At 41.8% G+C, this 23,454-nt stretch overlaps 1 long non-coding RNA gene across 1 annotated transcript in view; it reads right to left on the bottom strand.

Annotated features, from left to right (window-relative positions):
- LOC109305607 overlaps window positions 1–21,732 on the bottom strand; it is a 23,545-nt gene extending 1,813 nt beyond the window's left edge. Inside the window, exons 1-2 of the long non-coding RNA XR_002099650.1 lie at window positions 21,659–21,732; window positions 9,171–9,177 (exon numbers count right to left, since the gene is read on the bottom strand). This is a non-coding gene — a long non-coding RNA (uncharacterized LOC109305607). The remainder of the gene's footprint in view (window positions 1–9,170; window positions 9,178–21,658) is intronic.
- Window positions 21,733–23,454: the final 1,722 nt, after the last annotated feature.

The following is a 23,454-nucleotide window of genomic DNA, read 5'->3' as shown; positions in this document are numbered from 1 at the left end:
TCAGACTTGATGATCTGCTCAGGTCCTTTCTGACCCAACCAGCTATGAAACTAAAGTAGCATTCGCTATCTCCGCACAACGCTACCTTGCACTGCATGGATGCTGGCATGCAAGCTAGTGTGCTCTCAGCTTGAGTTACCTCTATATTACACTCCACTGTGCCACATAGGCTTCTAGCAGATGAGCAATGAAAGACACAATGGGATTTTTCACAGATTTCATAGACATCAGGGTTGGAAGGGACCTCGGAAGATCAAGTCCAGCCCCCTGCCCGAGGGGCAGGAAGTCAGCTGGGGTCACAGGATCCCAGCAAGATAAACATCCAATTGACTCTGAAAGGAGTCCAGAGTAGGTGCTTGCACCATCTCTGGCAGCAGTCTGTTTCAGATCTTTGGGGCTCGGACAATAAAGAAGTTCTTCCTTATGTCCAGCCTGAAATGGTTTTGGAAGAGTTTGTGACTGTTTGACCTTGTCATCCCATGGGGCACTCTGGTGAACAGGCATTCCCCCAGGTCCTGATGTACACCCCTTATATACTTATAGGCAGTCACCACATCCCCCCTGAGCCTGTTCTTTTCCAGGCTGGCGAGTCCCATAGCTCTCAGCCTGTCATCATAAGGCCTGTTCTCTTGCCCTCTGATCATGCACGTGGCTCTCCTCTGGACTCTCTCAATCTTCTCCACATCCTTTTTAAATTGTGGAGCCCAGAATGCATGATCCCCAAAATTGTGTTGCCCACAATGGCATGTCAAGAGGCACTGCTGTGGGATCAAGCATCAGATCCCATCAGGCCAGTGCAGGGGGAGCCTGGGAGCCTGATTCTGGGCTGTCCCAGCATGAGCAAGTAGAGAACTTCCATGGCAGGGAGGGCCAGCCTGGCCACATATTCAATTAATGGCATACTAGGAACCAGCCACAAAGTTCTTACACATATTCTGTGTAGTAACTTTGTGGCTCATTCCTTATTGTATCACACCATTAATTGCATTAATACGTGGCTGGGTAACTACTTAAGATACGATTAACCGTTCAATCACATGTTAAGTGTTATATCTGCTAGGGGTCACAGGACTATCTAGAAAACATTACTCTTGCTATGGTTGAAATCAAAGTTCAAGCACACACAGAGGACAGATTTTTTTTTTTTTTTTCCAGTCTTGCCATGCACAGCTCTTTTCCCCAGCCTTTTCTTCCACAACCACTTCTCTAAGTCTCTCCATCCTCCAGACCGTCCTAGTCCCTCAGTGCTCTTATTAGCACCCCTATCTTGTTCAGCGGGATCACATCAGCAGTTCCCCAGCTGGCAGTGTATCCAGACTCTCAATCCACCCCTCAATGGCAAAGGTTGCTATGCCACCTCAACAACTGGCAACAACGAATGAGCCCAGGCCTGCTCTCTACTATTGATTTGCAGCCCCAGGTGCATTATCTGCCTCACTTTTTAGACTCAGATCATTCTGTCCTTTCTTCCTAGGCACTCTTCTTACACTGCCATCCTCCTTGGCTACTGTCCTAATGGTTTACAGAACACTGATTTCCCCCCGGCATGACTGCCCTCTGTGGCAGCTTAGGTTCACCCAGCTGTCTCTTGTCCCACTGGCAGGCTCAGTTTACCCATCCTGTGTTGCCACTTGTTTTCTCTTCCACCTGGAGTGTTCAGGAAGGCATAGCAGATCACAGCATCAACCCTCTGGATAGAGCCAGCTCATTTTCGGACAGTCTTCCAATATTAACAGCAATGCTTCTTTCAGTTCTTAAAGCAGGCTGAACAGCTTTCAAAAGGAAGGACATACAGAAGTAAGGGAGGTGATTCAGGCCACAGGAATGGTAGTCAAACTTACTTGGGTTTTTTCTCTTTCACTGCTGTCCTCATATACAACTTTATGTAAGTCACTTTACCTCACTGCATCTCCGTTTCCCTGATGTATCACACACTGGGTGGTTCAGTTTAGGGCTACCACACTGATGGAGGTCATGGTGAATGTTAAGAAAAGGAAAATGCCCATTTATCTTTGTAACACATTTGGTCAGAGGTGGATTAAAGGTAGCATGAATTGTTATTACCTGCTTTGCTTTCCCTTACAAGAAGAGAGATTGCACATAAACGTAAATCCTTTGGAAATGCCCATTTCTGGATTTAAGATCACTTTTTGTAGAGGTCATTCTGTGTGTATCATGATTTGACGAGGGGTAGCCTGAACTGAGTCTGCAGTGCAATGACAAAGGACTAACATCACCAGCAATACCATTTTTCCTTCATTTGTAAAAAATGGAATTTTCCTCAAGTAATAGAGCGATGAGCAAGACCAAGTCTTACAGTGGGATCTTGATCTTGCAATTTATCCTATTTAAAATCTTAACTGCCTGTGCTCTGCAAAGATTAAAATAGAACTAGGGTTAATACAGTAGACTTTAGTTGACTAAATTAAAACCACCCGTGAAATACAAGGAGCGAATGTGTACAGCTAAGTATGTCTGTGAGCCTGTGTACATATATCTCTAAATGTATATTTTAATACCAGAAGAACCATGCTCCTTTTGTATGTGTGGTGAGTCAGAGCAGCTTAGTAACCAGTCTGAATAATAACTGCTGTGTATCTTGCCTGCAGACACTCCATTGTCTCCAGAACATTGCAGTCTTGGAATTCTTTTTGTTCATCAGAATTCAGAATGGTTACCAAGTATCTGACTAGAAGTTACAGATATGGTCCAAGAATGACAGGTCAATTTAAGCAGGCGGTGTGAATTCTTTCAAATGCAAGAGAGCAGGGAAAGACCGCATACATTATGTACGGTTATAAAAGAGATTTATTTTTGCAGCAGAATGCCAGGAATGAGGCAAGAAAACGATAGGAAAATAAAGGCAAATCTATCCAGCTCGCCATTAAACATTTACCTGTTACTGCATTATAAAACCTGTCAAATACTGCAGAATAAGCCGTTCAAAAGCATCACATCAAGATTCTAAAAGTACTAGTAGCCACTTGTAGGATTAGTGGGTGTTCTGAAGCAGGGAAAGAGATATTATCTCCATTATGAGGTGGGGATCACAAGAAAGAAAAAGTTGGCAGGGGTTGTGGGGCAGTCCTAGTCCTCCTTCCACAGTTTAGTGCAGATAAATGTGAAGAGTTTACTGAGACAGCATTAGGATAAAAGGCCATATAGGAGGGCCCACAAGGGGAACTTGTTTCGGGTTATTCAGGGTCCATCCAATCTGAGACAGAAGTCCAGTGACAACTGCCATGAATCCCTTTTCAGCCAGTTTGCCGACTGCATGGTTGTTACAGAAAACACTCCTTTTCTGTAATAATATGCAGAAACCATACGAGAGCCAGGAGTAGAATTCTTTCAGAACCACTTAATCCTTTATCGTAGGCCCAGCAGCCACAACAGTCCTTGCTGGGGTGGTCCAGTACAACGTCACAGAGCTGCCTCAAACTATTCTGAAGACACTAGGGATTACAACTGGGCAATTTTTTGTCCCAACAAGTAGTACATGCACCTAAGTCATGCAGTTTGGAAGGAAGAAAAACTATTTGCAAACGCAGTTACGCATCAACCAAACACACGAGGAAAAAATGTCAAAATATTTCATTACAGAATAAAACATTTTACTCTGGCACTTCCCTGTTGAAATGACATTTTCATTTGGAAAATCAACTTAAACAAAAGAAAAAGACTGAAAACTGAATAAAACAACCAAATGAAACTAAAACAAAATGTGTGAAGCAAAATCTTTTCATTTAAATTAGACCATTTGTTTTTTTGGATTGGCCAACAAACTGGAAAATCCATTATTTGGCCCATTCTACACAGAAATCTATCGTGTAATGTGCTGTTTTAGGCATACTTGTTTAAATTCTGAAATGCATTGTAATCCTCATCAACGTGTTTATAGTTTATCAAAAATAGCTCAAGCCAAAGATTAACCAGTAGGTCAGACCAACACCTGGTTAGGCTTGGGAAATCTGGGTTCAACAGACAATACCTGAGGAACCTGAGACAAGCCAGCTTACTTTCTCTGTACCTAAATTTTTCATCTGTACATGGGAACACTAGTACCTTTCTATCCTCAGATGAGTGCTATAAAATGCAACATCCATTAGTGATATCCTGAGCCAAAAAGGTATTAATAAAAACAAAAGGTAATAATGTGGCTAGAGGAAACCTTTATTTCTAGCTACCTAAGGGAAACCACTTGTATTACTGAGGAAAATCTAATACACTGTTCATTTTCTTTCTAAGCATGTCAGTTTTATTAGCTCATTACTAAGATTGCTATGCATAGAAAATTTCATGAAAAAAAAATCACCACAGCAACAGAGGGAAGGAATTTTAGCTGTTTTTCTAGCTCACAAATTACATCAGTTTTGTGGCAATGTAAAATGGTCTTTGCACACCTTTACTTACATATACAAACCCCACTCCCAAGAAACAATGGGCAAAAACTATGTCCTATGATCAGGGATCTACCTAAATCGTGCCCAAAGTGCGCTGCACGGTGACTCTTTCAATTTTTGTCTTTTCACTGCATCCCCTGCCGCCCCTGCTGCTGATTGGTTGAGGGGCCCTGGTGGCTTGCTCCTGATTGACTGGGAGGCAAAAACCGTGGTTTTAAATTTACTGTGGTTTTTGCCTCTTGCTGCTGACTGGCCAAAGGGCCCCAGTAGCCTCGTCACTTGCCATTGATCGGCTAGGAGGCAAAAACTGCAGCATATTTAAAACCAAGGTTTTTGCCTCTTGGCTGATCAGGAGTGAGGGGTGAGAGGCAGAGCCGCTGGGGTCCCTGAGCCAATCAGTGGTGGGGAGGGATCTGTGGTGAATAGAGCAACATTAAGGGAGCTGCTGTGCAACACGCTTGTGGCGTGATTTAGATAGATTCCTACCTATGATTGGTAGTGTTGGAACGATGTTGTAGCTGTGACGGTCCAGGGATTATGACAGAAGCAAGGATTTCTTGGGCTGATATTTTTTATTGGGCGAACAGCACACCTGGGATAGAGTTAGGCAAGTTACCAAATGCAAGAAGGTGGTTTTACATTTGAAAGCTTGCCTAACCATCTCAACTACACAACTGTCCCTATGTGTGACATTATCATAATTTCAGATTCTTTAAATTTCGGATTATAGAATTTTTATTCTTTTGTGCTTCTTTTTTCAAGTTGTGTTTTGAAGTACCTCTAAGAAGCTCAGTTATAGTCAACTCACAAATTAGGGTGAGAACATTTTTATCAGGGTTAGAAACACCTGATCAAACACACATACTCACATAAAGAGCATGCACACATGCTTGTGCACTGCATGCAAACAGACTGGCTTGGTCATAAATTTTTGGTAATTACAAATGAACTCAGAAAGCCAAACAAATGCATGAGGACACTGAAAAGAGAGTCCCTATTCAAATAGTTTAATTAAGCTAGATCCATTCAGGACTAATTTGTTCCCTAGCACAAACTCACAGGGGTTCTAAAGCAAAGAGGGGACAATATGTCATGCCTAATTGTATCTTATTTATTTTAACAACTACAAAAGAATTACCCTAACTGACTTGGGGCTTGTCTATATTGACTATGCGCCATACCTGAAACTACTGCTGAGCAGCTTGTCCTACCAACACACAAAAAGCTCTGGAAATAATGCAATACTGCCACTGCATAGAGCACATATCCCAGTGCTGCTCTCAGGCTCTGTCTTAGACCTAAATAGATTGTTTAATAGTGCAGATAAAAAACAACCTTGGGGTTACAGTGGACCATAAACCGAATATGAGTCTACAGTTTGCTCTTGTTGTGGATTTAAAAAAAGGAAAGGGCAACAGCATACTGATTTGTATTAACAGGACTGCTGCAAATCAAGAGGAATTACTTTTAACTCAATTCAGCACCAGTTAGGTTTCACCAGAAGTACTGTGTTCAGTTTTGGGCACCACACTTCAAGAAAGATGTGGGGAACATCAGTCTGGTTGAGATTAAAAAAAATAATTAAAAGTCTAGAAAAAATGACTTATGAGGAAATGTTGGAAGAATTTAGATCATGTGGTTTAAGGAAGAGGAGACTAAATAGGGGGCTGGATTTGATAACAGTCTTGAAATACCTGGAAAGCAGCTATAAAAATGATGGAAATAGACTCCTCTCTGTGGCCATATTGGTCAGAATAAGGAATAATTCCATAAATTGCAGAAAAGGAAATTTAGGTTGGATGCTAGGAAGAAGTGTTCCTGGCTATGAGGGTAGTTAAGCATTGGAAACTCCTTGGGAGTGTTTATGATCAGGTTAGACAAGCACTCGTCTGGGATAGTTTGGACAGCTGTGATCCTGCCTTGAGCAAGGCTGGGCCTCCTGAGGTCCCTTCTAGGCCTATTTTTTATGATTTTTTTTGTCTACATTTCCTGGCATCTGCTCATTTACATCAGCTCATAGCTGGGTAGCAATGTGCTTCTCAGTGGGCACATCTACATGTGAAAATACTCCCGGGTCAGTTTACTCCGACCCAGGCACGCATCTACACGTGCAAGAACGTGGAAGCACATTTGCTGCTCCTGAACTCCCACTTCCTTCCACATCTTTAAAGCTGTGTGGAATAGACAGAACTTTCATGTTAGGGTATGAACTCTATGAAACCCTTGGGACTGATACTAATCATCCTGTTTAGAATTTAGCATGCCAGCTTCAGAGAGGGAAATGGCTGATTGAAATCTTACTTAGATTTGGATCCATGATACACTGCACCAGACAAAACATATGCCTCTTACTACATTTATGAAATGCATATGCTAAGGAAACCCAGTTTGTGTAATACCGGGAATAAAAGCATGCAATGTGATACTGTCTTATTGGATTTAATTGGTTTAAATGGTGAAGTGGATCAACAGCTGACAGGGAAACCATAAATAAAAAGGTGAATATAAACGGTACCTTCCTCACAAGTGAAATTAAGACAATTTTATATTGTTAAACAGGTGCAGGATAACCAAGTTAAGAACATTGAGACTCCTGAATTTCTGTGTAAAGCAGGGCACAGCAGTACATGATTTCCATGGCGCCTAAACCACAATGCCAGAGGACCACTGTCTGGAGCCAGAGGGTTATTTGGTGGTTTACTGGTCTTTTTGTTGAGTCTGATCTGATGCTTAGCCTGTTAGAGTTAAGTATTGTTTTCTGGGATGAGGTGCATTATTTATGAGAAAGTAGACTGAGTATACCAATTCATTTTATACAGGCTGTACCTGGGGATCTTAAGTATAGCTGTTCCTACTTATCTAACTCCTTCAAATAAAAAAATTCTTTGCTGTTCACCATAATAAAAAAATAACATGACAAAATGAATAAAGTACTCAATAAAAAATGAAAATTTAATTTTCTGGTATGCTGGACGATGATACCCATTATATACAACCATGCACCAGAAAGCCACTGGTCATGATAACAGTTGTAAAACTTGGAAGTTTTGAAAAATTTATCTTGTTGAATGTTGGCCAACCAACGAGGAAATAGATATAATTCTATGCAATTAAACACATGTAGTATGAGTTTTCAAGAGTTATGAGTAGCTGCATAATACCTATGCAGTTCAATCACTTTTTTGCCCATCCAATTGGGTGAGTACTGACAAAAAATAGAATTGCAGGAATTGAAGAGGTCTCATGAATGATATGCAAAATAAAAAGCTATTACCTTTGCTTAATCATTATAGGACTGGAAGGGGTCTTCTGAGCCATCAAATCCAGCCCTTTTGTTCACGGATAACTTTCTATACAAAGAGTCCCCAAAACTGTATAATTTAATCTACTATGTACCTGCCACCACCATTAAGCCCCTTCCAAAATCAAAAACCAAAAAGCCAACAATGTGCTAATCATGGGGAGATGAACCATGCCTTTCCACTTCAGTGGCAAAGAATAGGTCAATATATGCTCTGATAAATTTGGAAGAGGACTATGTACCACTTAACAGAGGAAGGCAAAACCCATCACATTCTTTGCCATTTGGACTTGGGGAAACAAATTCATTTGTGACCCCACTATGGTGATTGGTTAAATCCTGAGTGTAAGAGCAAAACACTCCAGCCAGGTCCCTGAGAGCTTTTTAAGTGCCAGCAGGAGCATCTTGATTACTGATTTAAGAGCACCTATATTATGTCCTATCATAATATTTCTTCCATAAGCTTTTGAACATCCATCTTGGAATGATTCAGGTTCTTTTTCTCCCCTACTTTGCTCAGAAACCAATTCAACCCACCTTCATTTCTCTAATATTTAGGAATCTTTTTGTTTCCAGTCAAAATTGCTTCATAAGGTGCTTGTAGCCAATAGATCTTGTAACAATATTGTTCCTTAACTTGTAAGGAACTTGTAACTCTTCTCCCTCTGGAAAATAAGCTTGATAAATTTATTTTTTTTAAAGTATTTGTATTATCTCCTTATCTTCATTTTTAAGCTAAAGTCTTTTAATCTCCCTTCATAAATGCTCCATTCTTTTAAACATCCTAATAGCCCTCCTTTTTCCCTGTTTCAGTTTAAATTAAATATTTTATAAACATAAGTGATTAAAACTGTACAGAATATACTAATACCTTGTGCAGTAGTACTAGTCTCTCCTGATATAACCCACCTGATACAACCCAGAACTGCATTAACCTATTTCAGAGCTGTATTCTGCTGGTAGCTCATGGTCATCCCACTATAGGCAGGTCCCTCTCTTCCTCTTCTGCTTCTATGTTATGAATTGTTATTTTACAGCAAAAAATCTTGCTATTAAATCTTAATTGCATGACTTTGCACTTCCTATTATTGAACTTTATACCATTTGTATTGTGCCATTCCATGAGACATATTGCTTCCTAATAAATTATCTTCATTTTAAGGGGATAGCACCATTTAAACATATAGTAGACAGCATTAATATCTCAACATCTGTTATAAGACTGCATTAAATATGTTTTGAGACAGTGACATGCTGTGCAAATATTCTTTCCCTAAATTCAAAGCTTTAGATCTGCTTGTGGGAGATGTTCCCTTTTAAAAAATGTTAGATGCTTTTTGCAAATTACTTCTCACCTCCTTAGCTTTAAAATTATTTTTGCTGGGTCATTATTTTCTACCCTTCAGGAGTTATTCACACAAAGTGAACACCAGAAGTAATGGCTGTGTGAAATTAAATCTTATGAATACAGGGAGCCTACTTTAATATTACCTGGCAGTCATGGACAAATTGGACACTTAAAAATCTTTAGCGCTGTGTTTTGCTAGCATACTGGTATTTATTTTTAACACAAAGACTTCTGATGCACACCATTTATTGTTTTTTTTTTCTTCTTTTAAGATTGTTTTGTTGGAATTCATAAAGCCAAGTAAAAAATTACATCCTGCAGCTAGAAGTTATCATTACATGTTTTTCCATGTTAGAAGATGATAAATACTGGATATGAGGCTGATTTATTTTGCTCCTTGATATTACTATTATTCTTAACATTTTTTCCATACCTCTTAAAGAAAACAGCCAATGCACAGACTACTAGAAGGGAATGCTGATCATGCCATTACTGAGCAACTTCAGGGGTCAACACCTCTAGAAGCCAGAGCAATCATAAATGGGAAAGGTGGCAGAACAACAGAAGACTTAGATCTCCAAGACGGCCAGTCCACATCCCAAAATAGGGTGAGCTTCAGTAATCCAAAAGACCTCCCTTTACAAACAAAATTAAAAAGGGTAAATTGTCTTCTTGAGCTGAGATGGCTCATTGAGCCAGTATTGTTAAGATGCACCAATTACAGTCAACAGCATAGAAGTGACTGATGCGACTATTTGTGAGTCCTGCTGCCTTTTACTCAACAACCCAAATGATCTTCACAACTGGAGCTACCGTAGGGCAGCCTCCATCATGAATCCAATGTGAGGCTTGGATATCATGCTTTGGGTTTTATAGAAAGGTGCCTTACCCCACACTACCACTGTAGCTAAAGTGGGACTTACCCAAGATAACAGGATAAAAGTAAAGTTTAGTATACACACACATTCCATTATCGACTTCTCCACTGGGATGGTCTAACTATGTAGTCTGCATGAAAGGAGGTAAAGGTCTCCATCCAGTTCCCATTGGACAGGTATCCATTTGAAAGCTTCCATTCACCACCAGCAAGACTGAAAACTTAATTCTCTTTTACAGCAGAGACATGAAATCTATTACATTTTACCAGAACTGTATTCAGTACAATAAAGGAAGATTCAGTTCCTTTTATAAAATGTTGAGTGAATACTTATTCTGGGGTAAGCTCCAATTAAATAAATAGGAGCAATGGAGGGGAGGTTTTTAACTACTAAAGATTCAGAATTCATAAGAAAATAATACTAGCTGACAAAAAATATTTAGATTTAAAAATAATTGAGAAGACATCTATCCAAAGCTCTATGTGCCCTGTCATCATTATTAACACAAAAAGAACCAGCAGCACTATGCAATCATTTCAATGTGAACTCAACCTATTTAAACATAAAAGTAACATCAGAGAAAAAGGGAAAACCTATCTTTAACTCGCTAGCCAGAACAGCTTAATTCTCAATGTCAAGAAATAATACTTGAAAAAAGTTGTAGCTTATTCATTACCAATAACTCATTTTACTTCATAAGTCCTGTTATGTTTTACTCATTACACAAACTCACATTTGAGTATGCTTAATGATGTCTGATAAAACACACGAAGGAAACAGAATCTAATGAATCATCTTTCTCATCTTAACTGTAATTTGGTAGGCTAGACGTTGGCTGAAAAATGCTCTTTTTATCTCTCCATTAGTAATATAAGCACAATGGACATAATTGCTCTGATTTTCTTCCCACACTGTTGAAAAACAGAAAAAATGCAGATGACATCAGTAAAGTTAACCCAGTGTAATACAGAGTAAATCAATAAGACCCATAAACTTACCGGCTCTGGGGATTTTCAGTCCTCTATAAATTGATTTCATTTTATAAGCAATACATTAGAAACAGCTTGGAAATAGTAAAGAAAAACAAATCAAGCAAATAAGAGAGAAAGTCATACAGCAGTAGGAGGAGCTTCTCTGGCTCTACATTTTGACTCATTCAATTTTGAAACACAAGAGAATGCTGAGCGACATTGGAAAAAACGCCAGTTGTGAAGTACCTTCCCTTTTTCTGTCGCTTCACCAGAGCCAGTTACTTCAGCTTTAAGTTTTGTGATTTCATTGAGCACCATGCCTCCGTGGTAGTCTTCTGTACTAAACAAACCCTAAAACAATTAACCCAACACTAATGGGGTTAATTGTTGATTTGTTTGGTTCTTCGCCAGCATGGCTTCAAATGGATCTAAAGCTTAATGTAAAATATGAAAGGCACAAAATCTCAGGAAACGTGAATAAGGGAAAAATGGGGTGACGCTCACCTAAACAGAGAGATTTTGCATAGCTCTGTCAAAAAACACTGACTAGAAAAGTTTTATTTTTGATAGTAATTTCATAACAAACACTGAGGATGGACCAGTTTTGGTTGAAACCAGTCACTGCCATTTTGTATCAGCACATTTTCATTATATTCTGGGAGGGGGGGAGGGCACTTCCTTTGTCTTGTGAGAAATCAAAGAGAAGTTTGTGTCCTGGGATGCTTTCCTTAGAACATACAGTGAGGAGGAAAGAAACCATCCCTACAAAGCACTGCCCAGAACCTCTAGAACCCACTCCTACACCATGGAAAAGTATTCACATGCACATAACTATGGAAGGTATTTTCAGGTTTCAACCATCGTTAAAACAACTTAGTAGGAATTAAAATCAAAATTGTAAAAACAATTGTAAAAACAATTATCAGTCTTTTTTGCTAAGGGCACAGACATGGAACCTCTTTTTCATACTCGTAAGAGCGTCTAAATTCATGTTCTCTCTGTCCCTCCTTTTTCCTCTTGTCATACACAGTGAGGGTTGCCAACCCAAGAATTTTTTTTTTTACTGACCGTCTGCAAGCCTTTTACTGACAAGTAAGCTTTTTTACTGATATGTGTTTTACATAATGCAACTGTAGCTCCTCTGTCAGACTGTGGACAAGGGCTGGATAAACCACAGTAAAATAGTTTGGTTGTCAGTTAAAATTTTGAAGATTATCAGTGAAAAAAACCCACTTGGATTAGCAACTCTACTTGTCTGCATCAATGGTTTTGCACCCCACCTCTCCCTTACCCCTGCATGCTGGTACCCAACCTGACCTCTGCACCATGCTGTACCCCCTTAGCTTACTCTCCAGGTAGCCCTACTCTGCCAAGAAAGATGGCTGCCTACCTGGCACACAGCAGTGTTACAGGCAGCCAGGAGGCACCAGGAGTAGCAGCAGCAACCCACAGCTGGGGATTGGGGGAGGAGCCACAAAGCCCTAAGAAGAGCTCCCTTTAGGGTGCTGCGCTTTCACTGGGACACGATATGCACTGCTGTCCTCTGTCTATGCTTCAACGCTGCCTCCAGTTTCTTTTCTGACTGACAGCACTTTTTTTTTTTTTTTTTACAGAATTTACGGACAGGCATTTTTATAGTGGTTATTCACCGAGTATCTGTAAATTTATGGACAATTGGCAACCCTGTACACAGTGCTACTAAACTGCCTGTTAGTGACACTCTAAGCTTAAAGATACCTTAGTACTACACAACTTCTTTTCAGCTAATCCCAGACAAGGCTATTTACAGTTAGCAGCCACTGATCTATTAACTGGGATACAGGTTAACAGATACTTCATAATTTTACAAGAAGGAAGCAAAAATCAACACCTAGAAACCTGAAAACTGACACCCTTCCTCCTGCCAGCTAAATTTGCATTTTCACACAGCAGAAGGCTGCTTCAATACAAATGAAATTCTTTGCCCAGCAGAGCATCTACCTACCTGCCTGTGAAATATGAAACATCATAACCAGAAGGAAACATACTTCAGCTTCCTGCTAGCCATTAGACAATTTTGAGGTACACAGACTGCTCTAATTTTTATCTGAATATAATTTGCACAAAATGAACTTTTCCAACCAGGAGAACTCTTATTAAATATGAATTTTCATGTCCACCTAGCAGAAATTTTAAAATCGCTGCATTTTCCTATGCCTGAAGAAGGGTGAGTGTGCCCAAAACCTTGCAAATAAATACTTTTTTTGCAAATATCTAGTTGGTCTATAAAAGATATTACCTTTACCATGCATTCTGATCTATTAACTGAGAATTCACCTACTTAGCATCTTCTTCCCATTCTCTACAAGAACTAATTCCTGCTCTTCCCAGGGAGTGAACTACACATTAAAAATAAGACTGAAGCTTCAAGCTGTACACACATACTAAGGTCAAGAGAGATGGAAAGCTTTGAACTACACAGAATCAAGGGAGCTAATGCGTTCAGTGAAAAAGTGAGAAACGCAGAACAACAGAGTGGTGATAAAGAATGGCAAGAGATATTTTTCACTGGATCAGTGAACTATGCAAGTTTTGCACTGGTACGTTTCTACCCCTATGAACCCTGCATGCTTTGTATCCAGAATGAACTAGAAGCACTCTCCGGTTGACAGAACTTTAAGAGTGAGAATGCAGTTTCCATGCATCCAGTATGTATTGATCATTATAATTAGATTATCTGAAAGACAGACATCCTAGCACTTGCTTTAGAAGCTTTTTTACCCCTTTCCAATAAATTTTCTAGCATCATGAAATCACCCAAGTTATATTCAATATAGTATTGCTTCATCTTTTCCTTTTCTCAGCAGTCTAAGAATCTTAGGCTGGGAGTATCATTGTCTTCATGCAATTCCAGCTGCAAATGACCTCCTCTATTTTGTAATTACACTTCACAGAATATCAGACTATCACAAAGCCCTGAAAGCAATCTCTGAAAGAAACTTGTGTTTCACTCCTTCCTTTGCCATGATACTTGTGCACTGCACATTCAACACACATGTTTGGTGCTCTGAATTAAGTTGGTGGGTGGAAGCAGCGCTGGGTGCTTACTAGAGAGAAGAGTATGTACATGGCTCTGATAGCTCTCATGCCCCTGGGTGGTTAAATGGCTAGACTATCCAGGAGGATTTCCACCCTAATGGAAAGTGTGAGAACAGACAATCATGGTAAAAACACACAAATACATTAACAGATTCTAAAATGTAATGTATTTAGGGGGTCCAAAAACAAGAGGACACAATTTAATAGTATACCCTGGGACCCTAAGCAATAAACAAGAGAAGTTGGATTTGCTCATAGACACAAAGAAATATTATGTACCTAATAAATGTTGGTGGGATAAATCATATACTCAGAGCATCAAAACTGAGGGTTAACATTTATTTTGTAAGTTCAAAATGGGAAGTGAGGAATGTTGCCACTTGTCACCTGACATGAGAGCTCTATCCGTCCAGCACAACCACTCACCCTGGTCTGCCACCCTTCAGCTGACCAACCAAACTGGGCAAGGGTGGTTTGAATCCTCTGTCAAGGTTTAGCCCTCTACCCACTCCTGTCACTGGAATGATCACGTGACTCTTCACTTCCCTCATATAAACTTCTGAGCAGGCAACAGAATTTGTCTGGGTACAGGGCTCTAGCTGACCCCAGGCTGCTTTGCTGCTCCCTCTGGCTTTATTCTGTTCAATCCCCCAGCTACTTAACCCGGCTTGCTCTACAACTCCATTCTTCAACTAACTCGAGGGGTGTTGATTAGGGGTATGTGAAATGGGCCGTATTCAATTTGGATTTGGATTCCGACTGAATCGGGGACAGTGATTTGATTCATTGATTCAGATCACTGTCCCTGATTCGATTCGGCCGAATCCGAATATAAAGGTTTGATGCTGAATCAGAGAATCAGCTGTTTGGCCATAGACACAGCTTAAAAGGTTTTTTCTACATACCTTGAGGCACCAGGCATGGCTTGTGAATGCTGTGATGCTGGGGCAGATGAAGCATCCCACAGGAGTGCTGGGGGGCCCCTCACATGTGCTTGGTGGTGAACCCTGAAGTGGACTGGACATGCCCCCCCCACACCTAGGAGGCACCAGTTGCTGAGCTGGGGGGGTGGGGGGGTGTGCATACTCCCTGGTGGACCCGGAAGTGGACTGGAAGTGCTTCTGGTCCACTTCCGGGTGTGCTGCCAAGCATGCCGGGGAGCCACTTGCGCTCCTGTGGGACTCTCCATCTGCCCCAGCATTGCAGCCTGGTACCTTGAGGTATGTAGAAAAAACATTGAAAGCTGTATTTATGTCTGAACCTTTCCGAATCTCTTTGAATTGATTCAGAGGGTTCTGATTTGATTCAGAGAGATTAAAGGGTCTCCTGATTCGATTAGAATTCAGGGTTTCGGCCATTGAATTGGGCTGAATCTCCACCGAATCGAATCAGGGACCGAAGCGTCACACAGCCCTAGTGTTGATACCACATCCAGAACCATTCTCAGGCTGTGTTGCATTGGATGTGCTTATTGGCAAGATGTCAAGGGAACTCTAAGCAGAACCACTGTCCTATTCTGGAGATTTGGTGGGCATGAAGAGGGAGGAAGTGGGCAGGAGTGTGCTTTTTCTAGGCTCAGCCTGGAAGAAGCATAGAGATGCCCTACCTAAGGGATACTGGTCACCAAAGAACAAAAATTACATGATTCTATAGCAGGGGTGGGCAATTATTTGGGTTGGAGGGCCACTTAGGGAGTTTTGGTGAGTTGTTGTGGGATAGATCACCACATCCCCCTACTGCTGGCCTGGGCTGGGTCAACAGTCTGCCCCCTCTCCCACCAGCAGCAGCTTACCAAAACTTCCTAAGTGGCCTTGCCCCAGAGCCTGGCTCTGCACTGTGACTGCCTGCTGATCCCAGCCTTGGCCCTGAGGATGTCCATGGAGAATGGTCCAGTACCCCTGTGCTCAGCCGGGCAAATGGGATGGGGCTGCGAGTGGATGGGAAGCAGTATCTGGGAGCAGGATGGGTGGGCAGGGCTGGGATTGTAGGGCAGTAACAGTGTGGGGCTAGGGCCCAGGGCAGAGCCACGATCTACTCCTCCTGGAAAACCCCTACCCATGGAACAGCTGCCTGCTGCAGGGATGTGTAGGCAATGATCATGGCTGTGCCCCAGGCCCAACCCTGCACTATTACCACACCACTATCCTGGCCCCAGTCCTGGCCTTGCCTGCCCGTCCTGTTCCTGACCACTGTTTGTTCACCTGTAGCCCCATCCTATCTCCCTTGCCAAGCATGCCCATCCCATGTGGGCCCTGGGCCAATCTCCATGGAGATTCCATTCACTTACTCCATCCAGTGTCCCTGATGGTAGGTGTAGGGCAGATGGGCCAGGGTGCCTGGGCAGTGGGGATGGGACACACTGCTGCCAGGGCTGCTGGCATGGAAGTCCAGCTGCTGTACTGCGTCAGCTCCACTGCATGCCTGGGGGCATCAGGAACAGAGACATGTGCCATGGCCTGGGCTGCCCCTCACATCTAGACTGGGTGGGGCCAAGGGATCCAACATGGGCCAGATAAAATCCCTTAGTGGGCTAGATTCAGATCTGGCCCAAGTACCATATTCTACCCCTCCCCCCCGCTCCATAGCTATCTTGCAAAAGAGTAGCCAAGGTCTAAATGCAGTACAGTGTATCTAAATATGGGAACATATTCTGACATATAAAGAAGATCGGTGGTTAAGGAACCATTAACTTTTAGCAAGCAACGATCACCTTTATTTTGTATAACACAAAAGCATTCTAGGAGTGTCTGTAGTTTAAGCTTCATAAAGGAATCAACTTTTCAAAGCTTTAAGCAACTGTTTGCTTGACTGCCTAAGAACATAACATTTTTGCAGAAGAGTTAGGCAATGAAAACTAGGAATTTTTTGGACATTTTATTCAATGCCCTAGAAGCCTCACTTCCACAAAATCAAAACCAAAACCTGTACCGATTAAAAAAAATAAAGAAAATGTGAAAAGAGGAAAAAGAATGTAGAGAATAGAGAAAAGGGGAGGTTAATGACAATGAGCAAAAATTGTAAGTTAAAAAATATACACAGATGATAGATCAAGCTAGAGGAATCAATAAAATAGCCATTAGAATTAAAAAAGGAAGCAAGGATTTTTGTGGATGATTTCCTTTATTTGACCAGCTGTGTATCTGGGACAAGCTTTCTGGTACCACATACCCTTTGTCGTGTCTCCTGGGGAGAAGTGAATATGATAGGTGAAAGCTTGTCACTCACACAAATTGTTGCCTTTCATTATTTCTGGACCATAACGGCTATAACGGCACCCCAACACAAAGATCATAAATAGGCATTTTTAAAAGGACATATTAGAAATAAAAGGAACTCCGGGTCAATCATAACTCTATCGTTCAGTTTGGATGATAAAAGTATAAACAGTGATACAGAAGAGGCAGAATATGGAATGTGTATTGTTATTACATATTTGGAAGGAAGCATCTCCCCCGTCCACAGTTGGGGATGCAGATGAAAGTCATCCATCTCCAACAGATGAGGGAAGTGTGTTCTAAAATGAAATATTTTCAAATCAAGATGCCTAAAAACCAGCAGGTGTATTACCTTTCAGCTCTGGGCTGCCAAAATTAGATTGCTACTGGTACCCAAACAAGCTCAGATATCTCTATGTTACACTGTAGCTAGCAGTGGATAGATCTGCCTAAGTGAACTAGATGAGGATCTCTCCAGCCTGCTGATGCTAGTTTTTAACAGACCTGGAGGAATGCCCATGTAATTGCAGTGTTTTAAACAAGGGATGACTCAGGAAGTTGATGTCAGCCAACCCGACATCAATAGCAGGCAAAATAAGGAAATGACTAATTTGGGGCGCTACCAGAATTAGAGGCCAAAAAATGTAATTAATGCTGATATTCTTGGTTTCAGAAAAAGTATGTTTTGTGAAACCCTTTTTTTCTGAAAAAACTGCAGATTGTCTGGTTGATGAAGGTAACTCCACTGATATAATTATAATTAGAGTTTCCCAAGGTATTTGACTTAGTGCCACATGTTATATATTAATTAAAAATTTGCCTTACATGGAAAAAACAGGGCACAAACTAGATGGATTAAAAACTAGCTCACTGACAGATCTCCAATTGTAACTGTCAATGTCTGGGGTCTTTTCTAGCTGGCTCACCCTCTTGTTTTTGATCCAGTACTATTTAATATTTATACCAGTGATCTAGATTATATAAAAATCAATGCCGGTGAATCTTGCAGATGATACTATAAAATGAAATAATAAATTAGGAGGAGGACAGGTTACCGTTTCAGAGTGATTTATAGAACTTGATTGCATGTTTACCACTAAAAATATGTTTTAATATATGTGCATGTCAACTAATACACCTGGAAACCAAGAACACAGATTATACTTTGTAGATGAATGTGTGTCTTGGAAATCAGCAACAACAGGAAGGACATGAAGGGTATTATAGAAATCTGTCTCAATGCAAGTGATCTGCCAGTTATGGAGTTCTGGATGTCTAAAAAGGGAAGTTACTGTGACTTTTTTACACAGTATTGGAAAGACTGCTACTAAAATGGTGAACTTTGTTTAGGTGTCCACTTTCCAAGAAGGAAGTAGAAATATAGGAGAGAAGCAAAAAGTAAGTCACAGAAATGATCCATGTGCCATGTGATATGAAGCTTAATAAAGCTCCTCTTCAAAGAAGAGATGGACAGGTGAGTTGATCACCATTTAAAGGTACTTACATCTGAAAAATGGATTTGCTGGTAAGCAGCTTTTTAATTTAGGAAATGAAAACACAACAAAATCCAGTGCAAGAAGCTACAAGGCAGACGCAGTGAGACAAAATGAGGGACTCACCATTGCTTGAAGTCCTTTAGATAAAAATACGTCTTGTTCTGGAATACATACTTGACTGCAGCTTGGGAGAAAACTTCTACAGGCCTTTATGCAGGAATTCAACTAGATGGATGCCTTTTGTAGCCTTCTACAAAAAAGTCATAGAAAAGTAGAAATAGAAAGGACTTCAGGAAGACATCTAGATCAGCACCCTGCTCGAAGCAGGATTATCCCTGATTGAAATATTTTAGTCAAGTGTCTAACCTGCCCTTGAAAACTCCCAAGGATTGAGATCTAGGTCGTCTCTAGGTAGTCTGTCCAATGCTTGACCAACCTCACAGTCAGAAAGTTCCTCCTAACCTCCAACCTAAATTTCCTCTGCTGCAGTTTGAAGCTTTTGCTTCTAAACCTTTCTCCTATGGCCACAGAGAAAAGCCCATCTCCACCTTACCTGGAATCACCCTCCATGTATTTGAAAACTATTATCGAATCCCCACATAGTCTTCTATTCTCCAGCACATATAACCTTAGTTCTTTCAGCCTTTTCTCATATGTCATGTTTCCCAAGCCTCCAATCATTTTGTTGACCTGTGCTGGACTCTTTTCAAACTGTCCATATGTTTCTTTAAGTGTGGGGCCTAAAATTGGACACTATTCCAGGTGAGGCCTCATCAGTGTTGAATAGAGTACAATAATTACTTTCCTTAATTTGCAAGAGGCACTCTTGTTAACACAATCCAGTATGCTGCTGGCTTTGCTCTGCTTTGCTTTTCTGCAACCAGAGTACACTGTTGGGTCATATTCAGTAAATGGTTGGCTGTAACCCACCAGGGTCTTTCTCTGCAGTACTGGAGCCTAGCCAATCATTCCCCAGTCTGTATTTGTGGATGAAATCATTCTGTCCCAAGACTTTACATTTGTTGAATTTCACATCCTTGACTGTCTTCACTGGGTTTAAGTACTGCTGAATTTAAAGGTCAAATATACAGCCATTACACAGGCAAATGCTTATTATTGTCACTGAGAGTAAAAGAACATTAGGACTTCAGGATTTGGCCCACGCTGTTCAAAATTAATGTTTGCAGACTCCTGCTGTACCTTTCAGAATGAGTGGAAAATTTGAAAGTTAATTAAAATAATAGTTCCACAGCTGAGACCCTGAATACTGCATTTCAGCTGGATCTAATGTTTATGACAAGTTATATTTCCTTCCAAAAAGGCTCTAAAATTGAAATTAAGAATTGTGCCTTTAATATTAATCTTTGCATGTAGTAGAACCTGTTCATTAAATGGAGGAGGCCTGTAAAAGGGTAGCTGCTGATGTATTAGTAGAGAATCCCTTCAGAGAATGATACAATACAGTAGGAAAAAGAAGTGCAACTTCTTTAAATGACCAGTTTTTAAACTGCAGCATGCTGCTGCTATTCTGGTAATAAATTATCACTTAGCTAGGCCTTTATACTGCTTCTGGCCCAAACCCCATGGGGCAGAAGGCAAGAGAGAAAGCCTGTTAGGCTTCAGTTCTCATTCCAAACACCCACTTCCAGGATTTGTACTCCTGAGAAGTTATGTCCTAGTAGTGTGCTTCCAATCCCTGCTGCCTTCACAAATATAGGCATTTTTATTTTGCCTCCAGAGCTTATCCTGGAGAGCCCAACTTGGCCAGATCAGTAGCAGCAAGAACAGCAAAGTGTATGAAATAGGGCTTTAAAGGGTTTTTGCTTAACCTCTGTGCAAGTATCTGTCTGACTTGCCCTGCAACAACTTCATAAGAACCTATATATCTTCTTTCCTCCAGTCAATGCAGAATTGTGTTTGATTCCTTTAAAGTTAAAATGGGAGGGAGACAACGAATTTTGTAAGTGGAGAACCTCTATTGAAGTGAAAGGGGGAAAGTACTTTTGGGGTTGATATTACTTTGCTTATTCTAAAATATATTAGTCAGTGTCAGAAATAAGTACTTTTTTTTTTTTTTTTTACTTGTCACATGGTTCATTCTGAAATGTTGTAAGTGAAAAGAAATGGTCAAGCGCTGCCCTCTGTAAGGCACTCAGTTTAAAACACCTATTAAGTAGCCTGAATACAAGCACTTCATCAGATTCGAAACTGCAGCAATGCTTAACATAGAGCAGCAAAGTGCAGGTCAGCTCATTCAGCTATGCAGTGGGGAGTGAAGCTGAAAATATTTATCAATCACTTGTCTGAGAAAGGCAGACTAAATGACATCTTTCTTAATAATTTTTATAGGCATTTTCTTTCAAAGAGCTATTTACTATCCCAAGAGCATGAGCTTTCAGCAAAGGCTTGTAGAAAATTGAGAGAAACTGTAGAGTCTTTATAATGAAAAAGAAGAGCACTTGGATTTGGTATATTTCCCCACTGTGAAAGATATAATATCAAAGTTAACAGGGGCAGTGATATTATCTAGATATTAAGTTCCATTTCCCCTCTTGTGTGTGAAGCCTAGAACTATTTTAATCAAAGTTCACCCCCCGCATCAAAATCCTCAACAACCTTGAAATACCCCAAAATAAGTAAGAAACTGAAAGTTCGTTATATGGGTACTGTTTGCTGTTATATGGGTCACAGTTTAACTTATGGAATAAATGTAGGTTAACATTAAGTTCTCATGGCAGCTAAAATGGGAGAAGAACATGGATCTGACTGCAAGATGGAGACTATGCAAGCATGTGTTTGTTGCAGCATCTCAAAGCAGTTTGAAACACTACAGAAGGCATGCCATGAATGAAAAACTGTTGCTTGTGCTGCATGGACTCTAAATTTGATACTGGGAAATCCCAATTTTAAAAGAAAACACTCTGGAAAAAAGTGGTGCAGGGCATGCTCCTGGTGAATGCTTAGAAGCAACCAGAGTCTAGGACCTCCAAGGAGATACTCTAGCACTTGGCCAGAGCATCTCTATTCCTGCCGCATGCCCCTGCTGCTCTAGCATACTGCCTCAGTGTGCTGGAAGAAATAGAAATGGGGCAAGGCTGACAGCTGTGGCTTGGACCCAAACTCTGTCTCTGGTAAGCAGGGATATGGGGGTAGAGAGAATGTAGGGGTGGAGGTGGGGGGACTGTGGGGTTTCTGAGGGGGTTGTGGGTTTGGAGTTTGTGGGGGGTATCATACACCTGTCCCTCCCCCCAACCCTCCTGTGGCACACAGATCCTGGCACTGGCAGCAGCAGCCAGCCAAACTGTCATGGCACTCATGCAGCCACAGCCCCACGGTGTGTATGTCTTTGGACAGAACCAGGTCGGCTCCTGCCACCACCTGGGGCTCCTGGCTGCAGGTCTGACCCTAGGGAGGTGTGGGGCTCAAGGCAAATCAGCCTGTGCAGGGCCGTCTTAAGAGAGCTGGGTGACATGAGCTGCAGAGCAGGATGGAAGCAGCAGCTGTGGCCCTGGTGCTGAGGCCACTGGCAATAGTATAGCCTGCCTTAGGGGACCGTCTGCAGCATGGGACAGCTGAGGTGAGAGCTGTGCCGGGCAGGCTGGGCTGGGTCAGAGATGCCCTTGCAGTAGGGGGCCCCAAGCCAAGTTGAGCCATGGTGCCCAGTGTCTGGCAGCCTCATAGGCCCAGGCTGTGCTATGGTGGTGGGTACTAGACAGCACCTCTGCTGTAGCCCTCAGATGTTGAAAAGCATGGAACCCTGGGTGATCACCCTGATTTGCTGTACCATAGAGATGGCCCTGCCCCACACTGCATGTAGGATCTACTCACCATTGGGCGGGGCTGGGTTTCCACGTGTCCAGCCCGATGGCACATAGCTCCTGCATGCAGTACTGGGAGTTGCAGGAGCTGACCTGGTCTTGTAAGAAGGAGCATGCCAGCAGGTCAAGCCAGCTCCACTCACTGTGTGCAGCCCCTGGGTCTCAGGCAGTGCCACACTGCCACAGGGCTTTGCCCGCAGGGGGCCATGAATGCCCTGATGGCTCGGCTGGCTGCTGCTGCCAATGCCAGGGTCTCTGCACTGTAGAGGAGGTGGGGAGGGCAGGTGTGTTGCATCTCCTCTCAAGCCTCACACCCACAAACCCCACACCCACATCCACCACCCACCTACCCATGAGCCCCTCCACCCACCTACTCAAGAACCCTACATCCACCCCACCCCACACCCCATCCGATCCACCTCCCACAAACCCCACATACCTACACATCTCACACCCTGTGTGCCCAGCCACTAGACAGGATGGGACCTGCTGGCAGGAGGTGTGGCTGCAGGCTCATCTGTCCCCACATCCTGGTTAGCAAAGGGGGCAAGGGGAGCTCTGATTTTTCTATGATAAATAAACCAAAAGCAAACAGCATTCTGATGATAGAAGCACTGGTAGGCTTCTAAATTGCTTTAAAATTGTAAATATATCAATAATACATTGCTTGATTGATCTCTCTTTCTCTCTATATATTGTGGTGGTTCATTTTAATCATGGAAGAACACAGATTTTTTATCAGAGGATTTGCAATTTTTAAACAAGGAACACCAGGATTCCTGCTAGTGAGGCAAGTGGTGGGACCCAGGCCGAGGAGCCTGCCCAGCGCTGACAGTGGGGACCCAACTGGAGGGCAGATGGAGTGGCTGACCTCCTGGCCATTTGGGGCCAGAAGGACACACTTTGACAGTTCAAAGCATGCCATCAAAATGAGCACATTTTCCAAGTG

Source organism: Crocodylus porosus, unplaced genomic scaffold (assembly GCF_001723895.1).
Source record: "Crocodylus porosus isolate Cpor-Errol unplaced genomic scaffold, CroPor_comp1, whole genome shotgun sequence".
NCBI classification, from domain to species: domain Eukaryota; kingdom Metazoa; phylum Chordata; order Crocodylia; family Crocodylidae; genus Crocodylus; species Crocodylus porosus.
This window is presented reverse-complemented; position numbering and strand designations above follow the sequence as displayed.